We start from the raw sequence: 22,280 nt of genomic DNA on the forward strand, positions 1-22,280 counted from the left end.
TCGTGGGCTCTAGAGCACAGGCTCAGTAGTCGTGGCACACGGGCTTAGGTGCTCCATGGCATGTGAGATCTTCCCAGACGAGGGATTGAACCTGTGTCCCCTGCATTGGCAGGTGGACTCTTAACCACTTCACCACCAGGGAAGTCCCATGTTGGGCATTCTTAAGACTGAATCTACTAAGAGACCAGAAAGATAGATATCTTGGAGCTCGTTTGAGCTCGTTTCCTTTGCAAAGGAAATAGCTTTTCTTCCACTAAATGGATAATCAAGAGGCCAGCCCTAGTTAATCACATAGGCCTCCTGGGCAAGTCCCTTCCTCATCTGTAAAATGAGGGGATGGAGCCAAGTAAGGTCTAAAATTGAGGAAGTGGTGGAAGTTTCTTCCTCCAGGGGGAGAGCCCCAAAAGTTGAGGCAGTGGCATAAACAGGCACTGGCAGAGACCCTAAAGCATGAGCTTCTCTTTCTTGTGAAATATGTTTGTTATACCCTTCATGTTTGGGGCTTAGTGATTTGCACTCAGACCTGCAGGTACCTTTGATCTATCACGTGAAACACTCTGGTATGTGATAGGAATATAAGAGCAAAGCCCATAGTGAGAAAACTTTCCATCTGATTTCCAAGGTGGGACTATGTAGACAGTTAAATAAATGGCAAAACCTACCAGTATTTAAAATGTACATGCCCGTTGAGCCAGCAATTGCATTTCTAGGAAATTTCCCTGTAGATACATTGGCTCATATGCAAATAAAATTATGAGGCTATTCATTGCTGCTTTGTTTATAATCACAAAAGACTGGAAACAAATGTCCATCCCTAGAGGATTCATTTTAAAACTATATGGTCCAGCCATGCAAAGGAATAGAATGAATTGTTAACTTAGATGGTTCTAAATAAACTGACATTAAATGATCTCAAAGAACTATAGTTAAGTTTAAACAAAAAGCAAGATCCAGAGCAGTGTGTATAGTCGGCTGCTGTTTGTAGGCTTATCTATTTATATGTGTATGTGTGTAATTGTATATGCATCTCTGGAAAGATACAAGGGACTTGTAACCGTGGTCACTTGGGTGGAGAGGCAAGGTTTACCAGGTAGCTGGGGGGACTGGTAGGATGGACTTAATATTTATTATATGTCCTTTTGACTTTTGTTTTATGTACATATATTATTTATTCTAAATAAGTAAGAGCATAAGAAATGAATTTCAGTAATGGATTGTGGGGATAAACTCTGCATGATACTTATGAGAGAGACCATAGCCACTCCTCTCATCCTAGCCTTATATCTTGTCCCCGTACCTCCAGCCATGTCCCAATCTGTCTTCACACTGCAGAGAGATTGTGCTAAAACACCATTTCATCACATATCCTCTTTGCCCCCCAATCTCCATGACCTAGGAGGTAATACCCAGTTTTCTTCCTGATATTCCAGGCCATATATAAACTGACCTCAATCTTATGTCCTCTTGTTTGTCAGAAGCAACATTGTGTAGAGTTCAATAGCAAAGGCTTTGAGGTGAGACCACCTGCGTTCAAACCCTACCCATGACCATGAGTTGAGTCACTTAATCCCTGGGTGCTTCAGGTTCATCATCTGTAAAATAAGCTCAACAATGGCACTTACTTAGCAGTATTTGGTACATAATGAGAGTATACAATATACATCGACTGTGATTATTATTAAAGACTTTGCTTTAATAATAATACTTTTGTGCTTATCACAATTGATAATTTTATATTGGCTTATTTATTTGTTTATTGTCTGTCTCTCCCAGTAAACTGTTGGGCTCTCCATGAGGGCAGGGACTTTGTTGTTTTATTTAAAAGTACATTGCTGTACATACCACATGGCTTGGCACATATTAGGTGCTCACTAAATATTTGACTGAATGCCCTCTTAGTTTTCAAATTCCCAGTTCATTCATTCTTTCATCCATTTAACAAATATTTAGCGAGTCCCTACAGGGTGCCAGTCTCTATAATTATGTGATAAAGCATTGAACAAAACAGACAAAAATCCCTGCCGTCCTTGAGCTAGGAGATTCAGGGTGGAGTGGTTTCCGTATTTGAACCTGTTCTAACATAATCTAGCAGTTCCAAACCTAACTGGACATCAGAATCCCTGGGGAGCTTTAGAAGAAGTCTGAGTCAGTGTCTAAAGTGAGCCCTGCAACCTGCATTTTTTTATACAAGTAAGATTTTATTTTTGTCACTGTTAAGAGTCTGAATTTTAAACAGATTCTTGGACTCATGACTCATATCAGTTGGCTCATTCAACTTTAGGACCTATCTCACCCCCAGTAGCTTTTCCAGAACTACTACCTTCATCATGAAACTCCATGAGTTTTCCCAATTCAAACTTGAACTTCTTCAGCATTTTTACTTTATTGTCTATTTATTTTTATTAAAATTTTTTTTATTGAAATATAGTTGATTTACAATGTTGTGTTAGTTTCAGGTGTACAGCAAAGTGATTCTACTATACATATATATATATATATATCTGCATTTTTACTTTTCTAACAAAGACATCATGGAGTGGATAATTAGACTGGTGAGCCTCATGTCTTTTCCAATGCTGTCTGGAATCAACTTATTGACAATTTCTATCTAGTCATTTGTCTGCATCATCTTCTGGATTTGTCAGACCCGTTGGTGCTGAGCGTAAGAGGTCTTCTGAATTTGATTGTTGCATTTTTTTAGTAAAGCCAAGAGAGAATAGACAAGCAAATAACCATTGGTAGTCTTGACATCAACGTGAGTTTCAATCACGATCTGCTGTTTTTTTGACCATGGAGCTCATTTTGTCACAGGTATGATCCATGCCATGGAAATTAAGCAGTTTTTCCCCTGAACATCTTCAGTAATCAGCTTGAATTTTTTTAATGCAACTTCATCATTCTGCAGATCAGGAAGGCTCACTTCAAAAACAACAACCCCTGAGGCCATCAGATGGGATTTTGGTTCCCAGAGGTTTTTTTTTTTTTTTAAGATTTTTTTGATGCGTACTATTTTTAAAGTCTTTATTGAATTTGTTACAATATTGCTTCTGTTTTATGTTTTGTTTTTTTGGCCATGAGGCATGTGGGATCTTAGCTCCCCAACCAGGGATCAAACCCCCACACCCTGCATTGGAAGGCAAAGTCTTAACCACTGGACCGCCAGGGAAGTCCCCCTGGAGTTCTTATGACTAGTGTTTTTCCAATATTTCTTATATTGAACATAGCTGGTGCTTTCACAACATACCAATCTTTCTTAGAAAACAGATCAACCACTTTCTTCTTGGTACCCTTTTTGCTGCTATTCATAAGGTGCTTGTTCTTGCTGACCTCCATGGTACTGTTCAGAGAGCCAAAAGGTGGAGCCTGCATTTTTAAAAGGAAGTGCTCAAAAGCTGGTCCAGTGTTTCTAACATTGAGTCTACAGGGTACTTGGGGGTCGGGGTGGTGGGGTTCACAAGTTCTATGACAATTTTTAAGCTTGGGATTTTTAATGATACAATTTTAATATTTATTTATGTTTATAATTGCCAAGTTTCTCTTTTGCAGTGATATTTCCTAACTGAAAGACTTGAGTTTCTTAAATCAGTGTTTCTCATACTGGGATTCCATGAGTGTTTACCCAGGGGTCTTTGCATTATTCAAGTTTGTGGAACACTGATCTAGTGCTTTCTAGTGTGAGATTGACCCAAGTTTGTTCAATAGCATCTTGCCTTCCCAACTTGAGAGCAGACCTGGGTTCTGGCCCAGCCCTATGTCCTAAGAGATGTCCCAGAAGGTCCACTTTACCCAGGGTGGTGGGCTGGCAGCTCAAGGTTGCTTCATTTTTAGGTGCGAGGGATGAAGACTGAAGCCCTTGGGCTCTGTATCTCTGGCATTTCCTTAGACCACATGCTGTGCAGGTAATTCACGGAGGTTCTCACCTACACACCAGGCTGCTCCCTTGGAAGGGGGATTTTGCTGGAACCAGTGATAGTGATACTGGAAAGTACAAGAGCTTGGGAACCAGAAGCGCCTGAGTTCAAATCCTACCTTCCCACCCCAACTCCCCAGATATGTGGCTTTGGGAAAATAACTGATATATCCCGTGCCTCAGTTTCCTCATCTGAAACATGGAGCTAGTAACAAGTCACACAATGGTTGGTACACAATTATGGGAGGCTTCGGTTGCATAACCAAGGCACTGAGTTTCTCTCCTTCAGTTGATATCAAGAGCGCTTGTGCTCATCGGGCCCTCGGGGTACACATGAATTAATTCCTGGTCTAACATCTATCATAGACTCAAGCCGTTGGGAAAACTGCTCAGTTGTCCCTAGCAGCGCAGAGGAGGGTGAGTGCAGTTCTAATGCCGTTTGTAGGCACCCGAAGAAAGCGGGCGCAGAAGCGCGAGGTTTCCTCACTCCAGCTTGGCTCCCCCAGGCGGCGTTCCAACCTCGGAGAATCTCCGGGGACCAGGGGGGTGGGGGGTGGGGGCGGCGGGCCGCGGCGTGTACCTTCCCAACATGGCGCCGCCCATAGGCCGCCTGCCGCGGTCCCGCCGCACTGACGTGTGTGCGCGCGCGTGTGTCCTGTGTGCCGGTCCCCGGCGCATGCGCGCTCCGTGTGGTCTTCTCCCGGCCAGAGCAGCAGGAGCGGCGGCGGCGGCGGTGACGGCGGCGGAGGCGGCTGCGGCGTTAGAGCGGAGGAAGATGGCGGCTCGGAGCGGCTGGGTGTCCCGCCAGCTGTGAGGAATCCCGAGTGCGGCAAGCGCGGCCTGGGGTGGAGCGCCTCTGCTCAGATCCTATCCCCGGCTCCCTCACCTTCTTCGCCAGCGGAGCGTACCCGAGAGCGTGGCGCTGGCTGGGCCAGGTGAGGCCTCTTCCTCTCCCGGGGCCGCGGCGGGGAGCTGGCGGCTTATGCCCTTTATGCCACGGGTCCGGCGCAGGCCCTGCACCCCGCGCGGGGGTCGGTGCCGGCTGGCCTGGGGGCCTTGCTGTAGTCATTCTCGGCCTCCCCGGGTGAGGCAGGGCGGAGGAGAACCCCTTTCCAGGCAGCCCTTGGGATGGGGGCGAACCCGGCCTCTCCCCTCTAGCACGGCGGTTTTCGTCCCCGCACCGGAGCCACGAAAGGGTGTGTGACCAGTGTAAGGATGGCTTTGGGGTGTCAAATTATCTTCCACCCCACCCCCAAATCTTTAACGCCTTTTGAGAGGAGCCGGAGTTCGGTGCCCTCCAAAATTGGGGCTGCGGCGAGGGGCCGGCATCTCTGAAGCTGCAAAAGGAAGATTTTGGAATTGGCTTAAAAAATGAAACACAAGCAGCCTTTCCTACCCCTTAGTTTTTTGAGTGTTCCCCCAGTGAGGTAGGAACTGCGGATCTCCTTGATTGAGACAGCAGCCCACGTTGTGACCGTGGAAGGCTTCTGGTGAGAATTGGTGCAAAGGGAACCGTGGAGGGTGGGAACCAATTTGTAAACGAAGAAAAAACCAGTCGTAAGATCTTGATAGTGTCTGGAAAGTAACTTCGGGGCTAATGAAGTCCTCTCGATCCTTTGAAACCTTTCGATTGTTGAGATTCGGAATACCCAATTACTTTTGTCTGTTAATCTCCCGAATTTTATTAGGAAAATAAAAGCTTCATTTCTCAATTGCCAAAGTCTTTGGACTTTTCTGTGGTGGGATTCCTACTGCTCAGCGTGAAGATTCAGACACATTACCAGTTCTCGCTTGCTGGCAGGGACATTGTACTATACTTACCCTTTTTGAGAACAACTTTTGTTGTTGTTGTTCAAATGCTAATTTGGAGACTTTGTTTCTTTCAAGTAGGGAAGTCGGTTTGAAGCCTTGTGGTCTCTTCCTTGAGGAATGAAGGCTTCAGTTGCAGTTGTGCTACGGGGAATTGTTGAGGAGATAGCATTGGCTTGGGCACACCAAATACCTTTTATAACTTAAATTTGTGTTTAAGAATGATGACGTCATGGATTTAAAGGGACAAGGAAAATTTGAGAGGAAATAGCATCAGTTAGAATTGAACATTTAAGATTCAGTCTATAGCTTTTACAGTGAATAGTGGTGCTCTGTTTCAGATCCCTAATTTTGAGCGTATTCATGTGTATAATCTGATTGGTTTCCTTTCTGTTGTATGTTGTCATTTTATATCCTGTAACTGTTTGCTTTTGACAAGCCCAGTATGAATATATTACTTTATCTACATTGACCCATGGGTGTTTTGTCTGTTTCAAAAAGCTTTTAATTGTTAAAATGACAACTGTTTAGTTTAATAGTAGCTAATTTTTTGACCATTTTTTTCTTTTCTTAAAGCCTTTTCCATAGAGATTTGTACATTTTCTTAGTGCCTTTGCTAAGGACATAAACCTAAACCAACAACTTCTCCATTTTAGACAATTGGAGAGCCACTCTCCATTTCAATTTGCTAATAAAGAGTCATGAAATTAATGCAGTGAAACATCCTGGTGGTTTGACATTATACTTCTTGGCATAATGTGTTGCATTGTTGTGCTAAATCATCATCAGATATTGATGCACCTTCATGACATCCATGACATCATTCACTCTCCAGCATTTTGCCTTTTGCAATTTCTTGCCTTCTCAGAGTCCCAAAGAAAGAGGATCAGGAAAAATAGCTTAGGATGCTTCTTAAATGTCTGATTTCTAGAAGAGCCTTCTCTAACACCGCTTTATATAGTTAAAACCCTTCTGTAGGACTCAGAGCTGTGTAATTGCTACCCATTGTGAAAATGCTAGCAAAACCTCTAGGTTTTACAAAAATATTGAGGTCCCAAGGAGAAGTTACCTCAAAGATGAACAAATACGTGATTATCTTTGTGATTTCAGGGTTGTTTTAGTCTATATAAAACTGGAAGCCATTTGTTTAAATATTGCCCTTCCCACTTCACAAGATTGTTAATGTGAAGCAAAAGAGTAATGTTTGTGAAAGTGCTTTGTAAAATAGAAGGTGAATGTAAGATTGATTATTCAATAACCAGTTTGATGAAAATACCTATTGAGAGCCCTCTGTGTGTTGGACATTTTGGGAAGTAGGTACTGATGATTCTAACCGCTTTTGGTCTCAAGTTGCCTGCAGTCTGGTCAGGGAGCCAGACTGAGAAACTAGTTAAATACATTGTAGTGTAAGAAATGCACTGAATGCAACCAAGGGAGTCAAGGAAGGCTTCTCAGAGCCAGGATGTCTTTCCCCAACCTTTCCTGTTATTCTGCAGAAAAATATGCCTTTTGTGAGCAACCTGCTTTTTATAAAAACTTAAAAATTTTCTGTCACAAGTTCTTTTCCTCTTTTATTCATTCATTGTCATGACACTTCCCACACAGTATGCCCCAGTTATGGTTTCTGCATTCTCAAAAATCCACCAGAGTCTTGGGAGAACCTTTTTGAGAGTGAGTCATATGCACAGGCAATAAACACAAACATTGCAGCTGCAGTTTCAAATATCTCCGATTACTAAGTGGTGACAGCTCTAGAGTGGTGATGCTTTTATTTTTGTTTTGTAAACTGGCACAAGAAGTACTGTATGATTTGAATTTGATCACATTCAGTTAATAAGTGTTTAGTTGTCAGTCCCTTAGAATGTTGACTGTAAGTGATTATTAGTACTGTCTCCGGTCTCCCAATAATAAATAAAACAAGAAGGTCCTTCTCCTTTTGAGGTGAAGCTGACAGTTTAAGCCAGAAGTATACTAAACTATTTTATAGAATCTATTTATGTAGATCGAGGCTGCTTAGCATCTCTGATATTAAACTTCTGTTCAATGCAAGTTCCTCATCTTAGTGCTGTGGTATTTTATGATTCATTTAGCATGTTGTCACCTACCTTGCAGAAATTTTATGGATTTTTGGATTGAGTGGAATCTGTAAGTGGTGCAGTATTGAACTCATACCATCTGTATCTTAACTGAACATGAGTGCTTTAAGGTGGTGGTTGACAAGGAAGTGAAGGTGATGTGTTTGTTCATTCTTCTATATTGTGGCAGTTTGTCACATGTAGAAAGATATGACCTACAGACAAGTCATTTTAAAATTGCCCAGTATGAAGCTCATAACACTACAGCTTATTTTTAAAATTGTTTCTTATGACATTCTTCTAAATATCTTGTAAAATTAGTGGTACTCCTGTATAGCTTAATTTTGTGCTTACTTACTCATGCATGTATTGGAAAGCAAATTTGCTTTGAATTCTGATTCTTCCTTTATTAAGTTTCTACTTTTTAATTTCTAAAGTTTTCTCCTAGGCTTTTTATTTAATTTTTTCTAGTGTTGCTTTTCTGTTTTGCTTCAAAGGTGGCTGTTTTGCTTCAAAGGTGGAAGTATCTTGTGGTACTTTGATGCTTGTTTATATATATAAATCTGATAAATGTACAGATATTCTATAAAGCAATAGTTACTTGTAAAATTTTAACTACTCTGGACAGTAACTTAGCTTAAATAGTAACATATTTTCTCTTGTCTCCTAGTAATACATAGATTTCAGGTAGTTCATTTAATTTCTTTCTTTTTTTTTTCCTGGCTGTGTTGGGTCTTCGTTGCTGCGCCCCGGCTTTCTCTAGTTGCGGCGAGCAGGGGCTACTCTTCGTTGTGGTGTGCGGGCTTCTCATTGCAGTGGCTTCTCTTTGTTGCGGAGCACGGGCTCTAGGTGCGTGGGCTTCAGTAGTTGTGGCACGGGTGCTCAGTAGTTGTGGCTCGTGGGCTCTAGAGGGCAGGCTCAGTAGTTGTGGCACATGGGCTTAGTTGCTCCACGGCATGTGGGATCTTCCCGGACCAGGGCTCGAACCCGTGTGCCCTGCATTGTCAGACGGATTCTTAACCCCTGCACCACCAGGGAAGTCCCAGTTCATTTAATTTCTATAAAGGCAAGCAAGTTCCAGTTTTAGCTACTAATATTCCCTTAGAATATTTAACATTTAGGTTACTTTTATTTCAGCTATTTTAAGGAATTCACTGGTATGGCATACTCTTCCAAATTTGTGTTTCCTTTATTATTCTCATTTTAAATGTTTGATTCATGTTACTATCTAGAGAACAAGAAATTTTTTTTCCAGAATGAACCTCTTGGTGCATTGTTTGGAGAAAGATTGATGTTAATTATAAATTGATCAATACAGTTTTACTAAATGTTGCCTCTCCCATCTGCTGGTTTTTCAGATGCAAATCAAGGGAAAATGGAATTTATCCTTCTGTTTCAGTATTTATTTTTAAAGCTTTTTTGCTTACTAGTCTTGCTGTGTTTTGCCAAAAAGCGACAGTGTCTTGTCTTTTCTTGGTTGATCCAGCAGTGTTATGTTTGCAGTCTGTTCTGCAGGACTGCTTTCTTAGCTTTTGCTTTGAGATACTTAGATAGATCCTTCCGTCTAGTCAAAAGCGAGCAAGCTGCTGTCTTCCTTATTACTGAATCTGAAGTTTTACTTTCCTGTGGGTCCTTCAAATTTTGATTTGTCTGTCTTCCTTACGTCCCCCCACCTTTTTTTTTTTCCAGTAAATGCAGTTCTCTCTTCCAAGTGTGTTTCATAAATCATAATGGAATTTTGGAATATAATTCCCCATAGAGCTGCATAATGATGTGTGCGTTAGAATTTCACATTTTATTTAACTTATAAGTAACTTAATGGTAATGAATCTTGAAGACATTATGGTAGGTGAAATAAGCCACAAAAGAACAAATATTGTATGATTACACTTGAATGAGAATAGTCTAATTCATAGAGAAAGTAGAATGGTAGTTGCCAGGGGCTGAGGAGAGGAGGGAAAGGGGAGTTACCTTTAATGGATATGGAGTTTTCGTTTGGGATCAAAGTTCTGAAGATGGATGGTGGTGATGGTTGCACAACAATGTGCATGTACTTGATGCCACTGAACTGCATATTTGAAAATGGTTAAAATGGCAGTTTTTATGTCAAGGTATATATTACACACACACACAGGAAGCTTAATGGTTTACGTGTGCTCTGTGGGCTGGCTTGATAATTATTTATTTCAGTATAGTAATTAAGATCATAGGCTTTGGCCCCAGGTAGACCCAGGCCTCTACCCTAGTTCTGCTGCTTTGCTTGGGTATGCACCTTAGGTTCTCTAAGCCTCAGTTTTTTCATCTATAAAATGAGGATGATGCCCCCACGTTTTGGGACAATTAAATGCGGGAATACGTGTGAACTTTCTCAGCACATTGCCTAGCATATAGTAAACACTTAAATCTTACACATTATTATTACAATGTTTTATGGAACATTAAAACTGGGACAAGGGGAACTTGTCTCCTAGCTTCCTCATAGCATAGTCCAATGGCATACTTGTCCTGTATGCAGACATACCTGTAGCAGGAATACATGTTTTCTGGTTTCTCCTGTGCTTCCCTTTCTGTATTTGATTGGAGAACTGGGCTTATTCATGTCTTCATTTGATATCACTGCCCTTATGTCTCTTAAATCCATCTAGATGTGATCTTTCTTTTATGCCTCTTGGTTTTCCAGGGACTTTATAGAGCATATCCTCTAACTCAGCTGTCCATGTGTTCACAACTGAGTCCATTGTTTCACCTCTTACCTCCCTTAACATAAAAACCTTTACTAACCAAGTTCCCTTCTTAATATTCCCATCTCTGTAGATAGAATACGTTTATTCTGGTCTGATAGACCATGAAACTGGGAGTCATTTGTTAATACCCTTTTTTTAAAAAAAATCTTTTGTATCCTGCCATGTAGATCTGTATTATCTTCCTCAGTATCCCTTAGGTTTCCCTGCTCCTCGTTATACTTGCTGACATGACTCTAGACCAGGCTTTTATGAGCTGAGGGCAGACTGAAGTACTGCAGTAGTTCTTAACTAGTCTTGTTGCCAGGACTCTGCTACTTACTAGTTGTATGATCTCAGCCTCCCTCATCTTCAGAATGGGAGTTACAATTCCTACTGCATGACATACGTGTGCAATATTTAACTAAGTGTCTAACACATGGTGAACACTGCATAAGAAGTATTTGCTGTTACTTGAGTTTTTCTTCTTGGTAATTTTTGGAAATGGTTAAGATTGAAGTGACAGTACTGCAACAGACCAATCTTAAGGACTGCGATCTGAATGTTTCCCCTCTGATCGGGAACCTATGGTAACTCATTATTGCCTACTCCCTTACTGATCTTTGAAGCTCTCCATTTGGCCCTCATTGTACCTTTCCAGCCTTATTTTACATGATACCCATCATGCGGTCTGTTCAAGCCAGACTAGTCTCACTGCCTCTCATGTATATCATGTTCACTTTTATAACTGGAATATTCATTTTCCTAGGTAGGAGGCATATTTTTCATTAACTACTCTATCCAGCTCTGTAGAGTATCTCCTGTATGCTCCACCACTTAACCACTGTTGCCCTGTGCTAATGAATTCCTGCCAAATAATTAAAAGGGATATATCATGCAGTATAATTCACCTGTAATATTTTTAGTGTCTTCTGTGCACATTTAGTACTTACATATTAGGCACTCAAATATTCATTCAGTGTATGCGTTTGATTCTTATGGGCTGATGTTCTTCGTGAGCTTTCTGAGGCATTGCATGATCCTAAGTGTCTGTTGAGTCTTTTTTGCCTTTTTGTTCATTGGTCCATTCATTCAGAAAACATTTATTAAATGCTGTGTGCTAGGCATGGTTCAAGATATTAGGGTTACAGTGGACAAAATAGGCAAGGGCTCTGATTTCTAGGATCTTACATTCGAGAATGAAGAAAGCAGTTAATGAATGAACAAAACTTCAGACAGTAATAAATACTTCAAAGAAAATAAAAGAGAGTTAGCTAAAAGGGAAGACTGAGATTGGTTTAGAGAAAGCCTCAGTGAGAAGGTGATATTCAGGCTGAAAGACACAAGGCAGAATGTTTAATGCTAAGTTGTGGGGACATAAGGAACAGCTAGCGCAAAGGCCTAAAGTACAAACCAGGATCTAGTTGGGACTCTCAAGTTGCATTTGGCTGTTGTTTAGTTTTTGCTTCATAATCTAAAATAGCCTCCTCCCCTTCCCATTTTTTTTTCTTTTGCTCAGTGACACTGCCTTTTTTTTTTTTTTTGCTGTACGCGGGCCTCTCACTGTTGTGGTCTCTCCCGTTGCGGAGCACAGGCTCCGGACGCGCAGACCCAGCGGCCATGGCTCACGGGCCCAGCCTCTCCGCGGCATGTGGGATCTTCCCAGACCGGGGCACGAACCCGCGTCCCCCGCATCGGCAGGCGGACTCTCAACCACTGCGCCACCAGGGAAGCCCGACACTGCCTTTTTTGAAGAGACCAGTCTGGGTCTCTGGTAGACTCTTCCACATTCATGATTTGTCTTACTATTTCCTTGTGTCAATTAATTCCTTCCTTTATCACCTTTTAAGACAATTGACAATTTGCAATCCTTTGTGATACTGTGTATTCAAGTTGTATCACACTTGATGTCAGCTTTTGCCATTATAATGATGCTGAATTTGATCACTTGGTTAATGTGCAAGTCCTAGATCTTTCCATTAAAGGTTTCCCTTTACATGGATCAAGTAATCTGTAGGTAGCAATTTAATACAACACAATTACTCTATTTCATCTTTCACCTGTTGGTTTTAACGTCCGTCAGAGATCCTTGCCTGAATCAGTTGTTTCATTGGAGGTTGCAAAAGGATGATTGTTATTGTTGTATTCCTTCCACATTTATTAGCTGGCTAATAAATGAGAATCAACTGAGAATTAACTACTAAAAGTCTCTCCTAATAAGGCAGGGTGTTTTGTTTAATTCTTTGCTTTTCATTGTAAATTTTCTTGGTGAAGAACTGGTCACCTCAGTGGTAGCAAATGAGTTTCTTTTCTATTTTCTGTATCATTGTAGGCACGTGAATTTTTATTTATTCATTATTTTACAGTTAGTTACAGCCATTAGTCTCTCTTTTTTTTTTTTTTTTTGGCGGTACACGGGCCTCTCACTGTTGTGGCCTCTCCCGTTGCAGAGCACAGGCTCCGGACGCGCAGGCTCAGCGGCCATGGCTCACGGGCCCAGCCGCTCGCTGCATGTGGGATCTTCCCGGACCGGGGCATGAACCCGCGTCCCCTGCATCGGCAGGCAGAGTCTCAACCACTGCGCCACCAGTGAAGCCCCGTTAGTCTCTTTAACGCAGAACTTTCACCAGTATGAGTGTCTTCAAGCTAGTGTTGTGTCCTTTTGATGTGCCCCGTGTGCCCTTTGGTGTTTGGGTGGTTTTCTCTTGCAAGATCTTCCAGGTGCACCTTGTACTCTCTCTGTTCTTGACCCGAAATCAGTCATTTTTCTAGGAAGACCTAGTTACTTTTACAGAGAATGCCATTAGAAACCAAGATCTGAGTGCTACGAATGCCCATTGCTTACTGGGTCTTCATTATTTCTAGGTCCTTTCAGTGGGCAGAGATAGAAAATATGTTTTTTAGAAATCAGAACTTCATATTGATATTTCCAATTTAATTTGAATCTTTACAGGGTTCTTTTCTTTAGATTTTATATTTGTCTCTCTTTCCTTAAACTGAAAATCTTATTTTTTTAGTACTGTTCACGTTTATTTGTTCTATACTACAGTATACATAACTCTTATTTTTACTAAAAAAAATTTATTTATTTGGCTGTGTTGGGTCTTTGTTGCAGCACGCGGGATTTTCGTTGCTGCGCATGGGATCTCAGTTGCAACATGCGGGATCTAGTTCCCTGACCAGGCATTGAACCTCGGCCCCCGTGCATTGGGAGCGTGGAGTCTTAATCACTGGACTACCAGGGAAGTCCCATACGTAACTTTTAAAAATATAGTCTTCAGGGCTTCCCTGGTGGCACAGTGGTTGGGAGTACGCCTGCCGATGCAGGGGACGTGGGTTTGTGCCCCGGTCCGGGAGGATCCCACGTGCTGTGGAGCGGCTGGGGCCATGGGCCGTGGCCACTGGGCCTGTGCGTCCGGGGCCTGTGCGTCCGGAGCCTGTGCTCCGTAACAGGAGAGGCCACAACAGTGAGAGGCCCACGTACCGCAAAAAAAAAAAAAAAAAAAAAATATATATATATATATATACACACACACGTATATATATATACATATATATACATATACATATATATATATAGTCTTCATGTTGTTACTAACAAAATTACTGAGGTAAATTTAAATTTTATTTGTCATTCTTTTTTTACCCTTAGAACATTCTGTCAACATCCAGTAAGGAAAATGGAAAACATACTAGATAGTTCAAATATAGGAGATTTAATGTAGGTTGCAAGACTGAGAGAGCAAAAAAGAGTAGGGCAGGGTGACTTAGAGATTAATAACTAGGGTGAAATTGAAACTTCCCTGGTGGTCCAGTGGCTAAGATTCCGTGCTCCCAATGCAGGGGGCCCAGGTTCAATCCCTGGTCAGGGAACTAGATCCCACAAGCATGGCACAACTAAGAGTTTGCATGCTGCAACTAAAGATTCTGCCCACTGCAACAAAGATCCTGCATGCCACAACTAAGACCCAACACAACCAAGTAAATAAATAAATATTAAAAAATAAATAAAGTAACTGGGGCGAAACTATTACCTCAAGAGTTGGGAACAAATGGGATAGGTGGTATTATCAAACCTTTTAAAGAAAATGGAGAGGGGGTCACCCACGACCTCAAGCACTGCTGCCACTTTCAGATCTGGGACCAAGAGGGGGAATTGCCAAGATACGCCACATGGCTGGTGCTTGGATCATCCTCTTCCTAATTTTTATTAGTTTCTGGTTTATCCTTACAGTGTTTCTTTTTGCAAAAATAAACAAATATCTACATATATTCTTTTTTATCCGTTCTTACACAAAAGATTGCCATATTATGTACACTGTTCAGCATTTCTTTTCACTTAATATATCCTAGAGATTATGCCTTATTGGAACAGAGGTAATCCCTAATCATATTCACAGCTTCATTGTGTGGATGTGCCAGATTTGTTCAACTAGTCACTTTTTGATGGTAATCAGTAAGTAATGCTTTACTGCTGATCTTTAAAAAATAGATTTTGGTGGGAATTCCCTTGCGGTCCAGTAGTTAGGACTCGGCACTTTCACTGCCGAGGGCCTGGGTTCAGTCCCTGGTTGGGGAACTAAGATCCCACAAGCCATGTGGCGTGGCCGAAAAAAAAAAAACCACCCTACTTTAAAATAGATTTTGGTATGTGTGTTAGAAAGAGCATTGAGCTGATAACAGGTTCTGTTTTGCCACTAAATACATGACCTTAAGGAAGTCACCTAAGTTTTCGGACTTCAGTTTCCTCGTTTGTAGAATAAGGGTTAAATTGCTCCATAATCTCTAAGATCTCCTGCTATAATATTTTATATTTTTCTGAGAGTTGTATTAGCCATATTTTAAACCTATTGCTCAGTAAAGTATGTAAAGCATAGGAAAATTATAAACAAGAACGTAAGGTTAAGTTTTAGAAGTACTACTGAGGGTTATAAACGAGAATGTAGGTTAAGTTTTAGAAGTACTACTGAGGGTTTTCTAAACTTGAATCTGTTCAGGTGCTTGTTAAAAAAATTAAGATTCCTGGGCCCATCCCTGTTTTCTGAAACAGTCTCTAGGAAGTGTACCTACTAGGTGATTTTTTTTTTTTTTTTAAATGATCAAGCTTGTGAAACAAGATTTACTTCATGTGCATATGCCATTGTCCTTTAGGTTTCCTGAGGATAGGGAGTAGTCAGGACATTATTTACCCTTCATGAATTCCTTTTCTCTGACCACCACCAGAAGAAATATAAGTAGAAATGAAAATTTCCATTCTCTTACAGCATCTTGTCAAAATGTACTTGTTCTTTGCAGAATATTTTTGTGTCAGTGAGGTTGCTGGTTCTATATGCAAATTGAGAGATTTGATGGGAATACCGTACAATTGTAGAGTGCTTTGAATTCTGCTTCCTGAAACACTGTTTTCACCATGCTTCTCATTTGCTCACATTTAGTGAATTCCTTCCGAGAGACTTCAGAACATATTGGGTTCCAGTTCTGGTTCCTTTTCTTTTTACAGAGCTGGCTAATTGTGGGCAAATGAATTTATCTGGGTCTCATAATCTTCATCTGTAAAACATAACTGATAATATGTCCCTTATAGAATTGAGGTAGGGTTAAATGAGATAAGGCGCTTGGCACAAACTCTTAATACCTGTTGATTCCCTTTCCTCTCAGCTAGTCTTCACACCAGCTGCCTTTTAATGATTTCTTAAGAAGTTGGTACTCAGAGTCCATGGACTGGCAACGTTGGCATCACCAGGGTTAGAGTGCAGAATGTCAGGTCCCACTCCAGGCCTGCTGAATCTGAATCTGTAGTTTGAGTTGCTCATTAAAATTAGAGAAGCATTGGAACCTTAAGAGATTTTCTTTTTGTCTGAGTTCCTAATGATTTCGTTGTTCTTTTTACCTTTGGCAGGTTGGTTTTGCTGTGCGCTATTAGCTAAAGCTATTTTAGATCAAATATGTGAGCACGTGTTCAGAATAAAAGTTCACCTGCAGAAGTGTTTACGTATTATTATTAAATACTATTAAAAGTTAGGTTTAGGTAGATTTTTTTATAGTGAGAAATTCAGAAGAGTGCATAAAATATGTGCAGTGTAAAGAATAATTATAAGCAAACATCTGTGTAACCGCCATCCAGGTCAAGTGATAGAATATTGCCAGTGCCTCAGAGGTACTTCCAGTGTAGCCCTTTTTGATTACAACCATTTCCTGTCTTAGAAATAACTACTGCTTTGTCTCATGATACTTTCCTTGCTTTTCTTGATAGTTTTATCACCTGTGTATCTAAACAGTAGTTTAGTTTTGCCTGTTTGTCAACTTTACATAAATGGAATCATACTTCGTGTATTTTTTTGTTGTCTTCTTCTGGTCAGTATTAGAGATGTATCCATTTACTGTATAGATTTTCTTTTTAAAGTAGTAGAGCGCAAAAAAATTCCGGCAAGTTTTGAATAATTTTAGCTGTAGTATTAAACCTTGATTTTTTTTAAAGAAAACAGAAACATTAATTCAAAAAGATATATGCACCTCACTGTTCATAGCAGCATTATTTATGACAGCCAGGATATGAAAGCAACCTAAGTGTTCATCAGTGGATGAGTGGATAAAGAAGATGTGGTACACACACACACTGTAATACTACTCAGCCGTAAAAACGAATGAAATTTTGCCATTCGTGACAACGTGGATGGACTTGGAGGGTATTATGCTTAGTGAAATAAGTCAGACAGAGAAAGACAAATACTGTATTATATCACTTATATGTGGAATCTAAAAAATACAGCAAACTAGTGAATATAACAAAAAAGAAACAGACTCATAGATATAGAGAACAAACTAGTGGTTACCAGTGGGAGAGGGGAGGGGCAAGGGTCAAGATAGGGGTAGAGGATTAAGAAGTACATTCTACTGTGTATAAAATATATAAGCTACAAGGGTATATTGTATAACGGAATATAGCTAATATTTTATAATAACCTTTAAAAATTGTGAATCACTGTGTTGTATACCTGAAACTTATATGATATTGTACATCAACTATACCTCAATTAAAAACAAAAACCTTAATGCTTAGTTTTCTTTGGAAAACACCCATTTATACAGTTGGTTTTTTCTCCTCTGCTTAAAGATACATAGCTGTAATATCTAAACCACTGTGCACTTTGTTTCTAAATATTACAAAATTGCTAGTTTTGTTATATTTATTTTTGGCAGGAATATTATACACTCTCCTGGGTGTCTTTTGTTTTAAAATTAGACTGTAGAGGGGACTTCCCTGGTGGTCCAGTGGCTAAGACTCTGGCCTGCCAATGCAGAGAGCCCAGGTTTGATCCCTGGTCAGGGAACTAGATCCTGCATGATCTGGCATGTGGCGGTGAAGATCCCGCATGCTGCAGCTAAGACCTGGTACAGCCAGATAGATAGATAAATATTTTAATAAAATAAAATTACACTGTAGAATAGCCTACTTTTATTTATATTTATTTATTTATTTATTTTTGGCTGCTTTGGGTCTTAGTTGCAGCATGTGGGCTGTTTGTTGCAGCGCACAGGCTTCTCTCTAGTTGTGGTGCGTGGGCTCAGTAGTTTTGGCACGCAGGCTTAGTTGCCCTGCAGCATGTGGGATCTTAGTTCCCTGACCAGGGATCGAACTCATGTCCCCTGCATTGGAAGGCGGATTCTTAACCACCGGACCACCAGGGAAGTCCCTATTCTACTTTTTTTTCTTTCATTTTTATTTTTTATTTTTGGCTGCGTTGGGTCCTTGTTGCTGCGCGTGGACTTTCTTTTTAGTTGCGGTGAGCAGGGGCTACTCTTCATTGCCATGCACGGGCCTCTCATTGTGGTGGCGTCTCTCGTCTTGGAGCACCGGCTCTAGGTGCGCGGGCTCTAGAGCTCAGGCTCAGCAGTTGTGGTGCATGGACCTAGCTGCTCCGCAGCATGTGGGATCCTCCCAAACCAGGGCTCATACCCGTGTCCCCTGCATTGGCAGGTGGATTCCCAACCACTGCGCCACCAGGGAAGCCCCCCTATTCTACTTTTAGATATGTATTTTTACATTTAAAAATCAGAACCAAGTTGAATTTACTGAAAATTTGGGAGATATTTTTACAAATTACAGAATAGATGTTTGTTGTAATCAATTCACATAAGTGAATCCTTTTTTACAAACTACCACAGATAACTACTTTTGACAGTTTGAAATGAAATTTTCTCTGTGGATTAAAAAAAAATTCACTTCTGCATTTTTAGGCAGAAATGGCTTCTTACATTTTGTAATATGTTGTAGAGTATTGTCCACCTCCTTTTAACAGCTACTTAAGATTATGGTTGTGTCATAATATGTTTGTCTACTCCCCTGTGAATGGACACTTGGCTTGTTTCTATTTATTTTTTAAATTTGCTGTTAAAACAGTGCTGCATGGAACACCTTTTTTGCAGTTGTGCCAAGGTTTACTTCAGACATATTTCTAGAACTAGAATGTCTGAGTCATCTGGCCTGTGCATTTAAAATGTTGATAGGTAACACTTTAAAAAAGATTTTAACTGGTATGGTTTAGTTTTCCTTGACAGTCCTCAACTTGATCGGAAATTTTGAATTATTTTTATCTTAAAATTTATCTTTATTCCTTTGTCATTGATCCATTCTATTCATTTACCCATTGTCTACTACTTGCTAGTTGCTGAAGGCAGTATATATATATGAATTAGACATACTTGCTGAGAAAGATGTGTACCTGATTATTATATATGGTAGAAAGTGAGAGGGAAATATAAAGGGAATTCATAAAAAGAGATTCCTTCTAGTTGGAGAAATCAGGGAATGTTTTCCACAGTAGGTGGTGCTTGAGCTAGCCTCGAAGGATGGGTAGATTTGCACTTAGGAAACTGTTTCCCAAACAGAGAGCAGCAAGGAAAAAGGATTTTGGAGGTAGGAAGGAAGAGGCTCTGCTGAGATTCAGTTTGGCTGAATGATAGAGGACTAGACTGCAGTAGGGAGAGATACACAGAAAGAGAGCTTAGACCCAGATTGTGTTGACTTTAAAATGATATACCAGCTGTGGAAGACAGTTCTTCAAAATATTAAACAAGGGACTTCCCTGGTGGCGCAGCGGTTAACGATCCACCTGCTAATGCAGGGGACACGGGTTTGAACATTGGTCTGGGAAGATCCCACATGCCTCGGAGCAGCTGGGCCCGTGCACCACAACTACTGAGCCTGCGTTCTAGAGCCCGCGAGCCACAACTACTGAAGCCTGCGCGCCTAGAGCCCATGCTCTGCAACAAGAGAAGCCACTGCAATGAGAAGCCCACGCACTGCAATGAAGAGTAGCCCCCGCTTGCCACAACTAGAGAAAGCCTGCGCGCAGCCACAAAAACCCAGCGCAGCCAAAAATTAAAAAAAATTAAAGAGTTACCGTATGATCTAGCAGTTCCATTTCTAGGTGTCTATCCAAAAGAATTGAGAGCAAGAACTGAAACAGATATTTGTATATCAGTGTTCATAGTAACATATTCACAGTAGCCAAAAGGTGAAAACAGCAAATGTCCATCAATTGATGAAGGGATGGAATGGAATAACATGTGGTATATACATACAATGAAATATTATTCAGCCTTCAAAAGGAATGAAATTCTGACACATGCTACAACATGGATGAAGCTAGAAGATGTTATGTTAATAAGTAAAATAAACCAGACACAGAAGGACAAATGTTTTATGATTCCACTTACATGAGATACCTAGAGAGTAGTCCAATTCATAGAGACAGAATAGAATAGTAGTTACCGGGAGCTGAGGGGAATTAGTTTTTGTTTTTGTTTTTGTTTTTTGCGGTACGCGGGCCTCTCACTGTTGTGGTCTCTCCCGTTGTGGAGCACAGGCTCCAGACGCGCAGGCTCAGCGGCCACGGCTCACGGGCCCAGCCACTCCATGGCATGTGGGATCCTCCCGGACCGGGGCACAAACCCATGTCCCCTGCATTGGCAGGCGGACTCTCAACCACTGCGCCACCAGGGAAGCCCAGTATTTTTTTTTTAATGTGACTTTATTTGGAAATAGGGTCTTTTAAAAAAATTTTTATTTATTTTTGGCTGTATTGGGTCCTCGTTGCTGCGCGTGGGCTTTCTCCAGTTGCCTCAAGTGGGAGCTACTCTTCCTTGTGGTTCGCGGGCTTCTCATTGTGGTGGCTTCTCTTGTTGTGGAGCACAGGCTCTAGGCGCATGGGCTTCAGTAGTTGTGGCACGCGGGCTCAGTAGTTGTGGCTCATGGGCTTAGTTGCTCCGCAGCATGTGGGATCTTCCTGGACCAGGGCTCGAACCCGTGTCCCCTGCATTAGCAGGTGGATTCTTAACCACTGTGCCACCAGGGAAGCCCGGGAGGTAGTATTTAATGGGTATGGAGTTTCCATTTGGGATGATGAAAAAGTTCTGGAGATGGATAATGCCATTGAAATGTATACTTTAAAATGATTAGAATGTTAAGTTCTATGTGTATTTTACTACAATAAAAATAAACACAAAATAATGCAACGTTAAAGACCTTGAATATTAAAGAATTGGCACTGAGGACTCAATGATCTAGATTTGCACCATGAAGATCAATCCTGAATCGAAATAAAGGATAGATTGGGGAAGGAAGGAGTAAGCAGTGGGAAAACCAGCTAATTCTCTTCATTGCAGTAGTTTAGTTAAGAGATGATTTTGGCCTTTAGAGTAACAGTGAGGTAATTGGAAGGAAGGGATAGTATGAGAGAAATCTGTCAACTATTAGATGTGAGAGGAAAGAGAAAAGGAAAAATAAAAGGGACTTCTAGGTTTTGAGTCAGGTAAATGGAAGGAAGGAAGATAAGCGGGTAGCTGGGAAAATGTTCAATAGGAATTTGGTGGCAGCTGTCTAGAAGGCAATTGAAAATAAGAAGACGCAGAGAGGTAGTTCAGGAATACCAGGCCTAGAATTTTGGAGTGATTAATTTGTCCATCCGTCTGTCCATCCATCCATTTTTTTGAACAAATGTTTCATTGAATTTGCCTTATACCAGGCATAGAACATGGACACATCAGTCTGTATCCTCAAGGATCTCACAGTCTAGCAAGTCGCTCTCTTAGTAGTCATATTTGAAACCATGTGATCCTCTAAGGAGAAAAGGTAGCAAGGGCAAAGAAGGCAAAAATGGAATTTTGGGGTCCACCTCAACATTTGGGGTATCAAAGGAGAAAGGAACCTCAAAATGAGGGGACAGAGAGATAGTAGACACCAAGGGGAACATATATAGTTATCAAGAAGTAAACTGAATTTGAGGAATCAAAATAGTGCTGAGATGAAGTTGGAAAATTTCAGAAATTTCTTTAAAATGAATTTGAAGTTTTGCTATTTTTATTTTGTCCATGGGAGTGATGACAATGTAATCTTGTTTCCTTTTTTCTCTTTGCCATTTTTTATATTTTTTGATCCATAACTGATTGAGATAGAATTACATTAGTGTGCCAGTCAGCTGTGCTTTCAGCTTTGGATTTCTGCTGTCATCAGCAGAAATTCCTACTTGGAACTTTTGTCCTTAGTTTTTACCTATAAATAAAGTATTGTCGGGACTTCCTTGGTGGCGCAGTGGTTAAGAATCCGCCTGCCATTGTAGGGGACACGGGTTCGATCCCTGGTTGGGAAAGATCCCACAAGCCACGGAGCAACAAAGCCTGTGCGCCACAGCTACTGAGCCTGTGTTCTAGAGCCCACGAGCCACAACTACTGAGGTGTGCACACCTAGAGCCCATGCTCTGCAA

General features: G+C 41.0%; 1 protein-coding gene and 1 pseudogene across 2 annotated transcripts in view; one reads left to right on the forward strand and one right to left on the reverse strand.

Annotated features, from left to right (window-relative positions):
• Positions 1-2,267: 2,267 nt before the first annotated feature.
• On the reverse strand, positions 2,268-3,333 carry LOC309979085 (small ribosomal subunit protein eS1-like; annotated as a pseudogene). The gene is made up of 3 exons: positions 3,153-3,333; positions 2,514-2,937; positions 2,268-2,381 (listed from the first exon to the last, which is right to left on the reverse strand). The product of its transcript is annotated as a small ribosomal subunit protein eS1-like (transcript).
• Positions 3,334-4,679: 1,346 nt separating this feature from the next.
• Positions 4,680-22,280, forward strand: part of FBXO42 (F-box protein 42) — a 94,391-nt gene continuing 76,790 nt past the window's right edge. Inside the window, exon 1 of the mRNA XM_082832754.1 lies at positions 4,680-4,845. The gene's annotated coding sequence lies outside the window, so the exon portion shown is untranslated. The remainder of the gene's footprint in view (positions 4,846-22,280) is intronic.

Source organism: Leucopleurus acutus (genome assembly GCF_964270905.1).
Source record: "Leucopleurus acutus genome assembly, chromosome: 2".
In the NCBI taxonomy this organism is placed as follows: domain Eukaryota; kingdom Metazoa; phylum Chordata; class Mammalia; order Artiodactyla; family Delphinidae; genus Leucopleurus; species Leucopleurus acutus.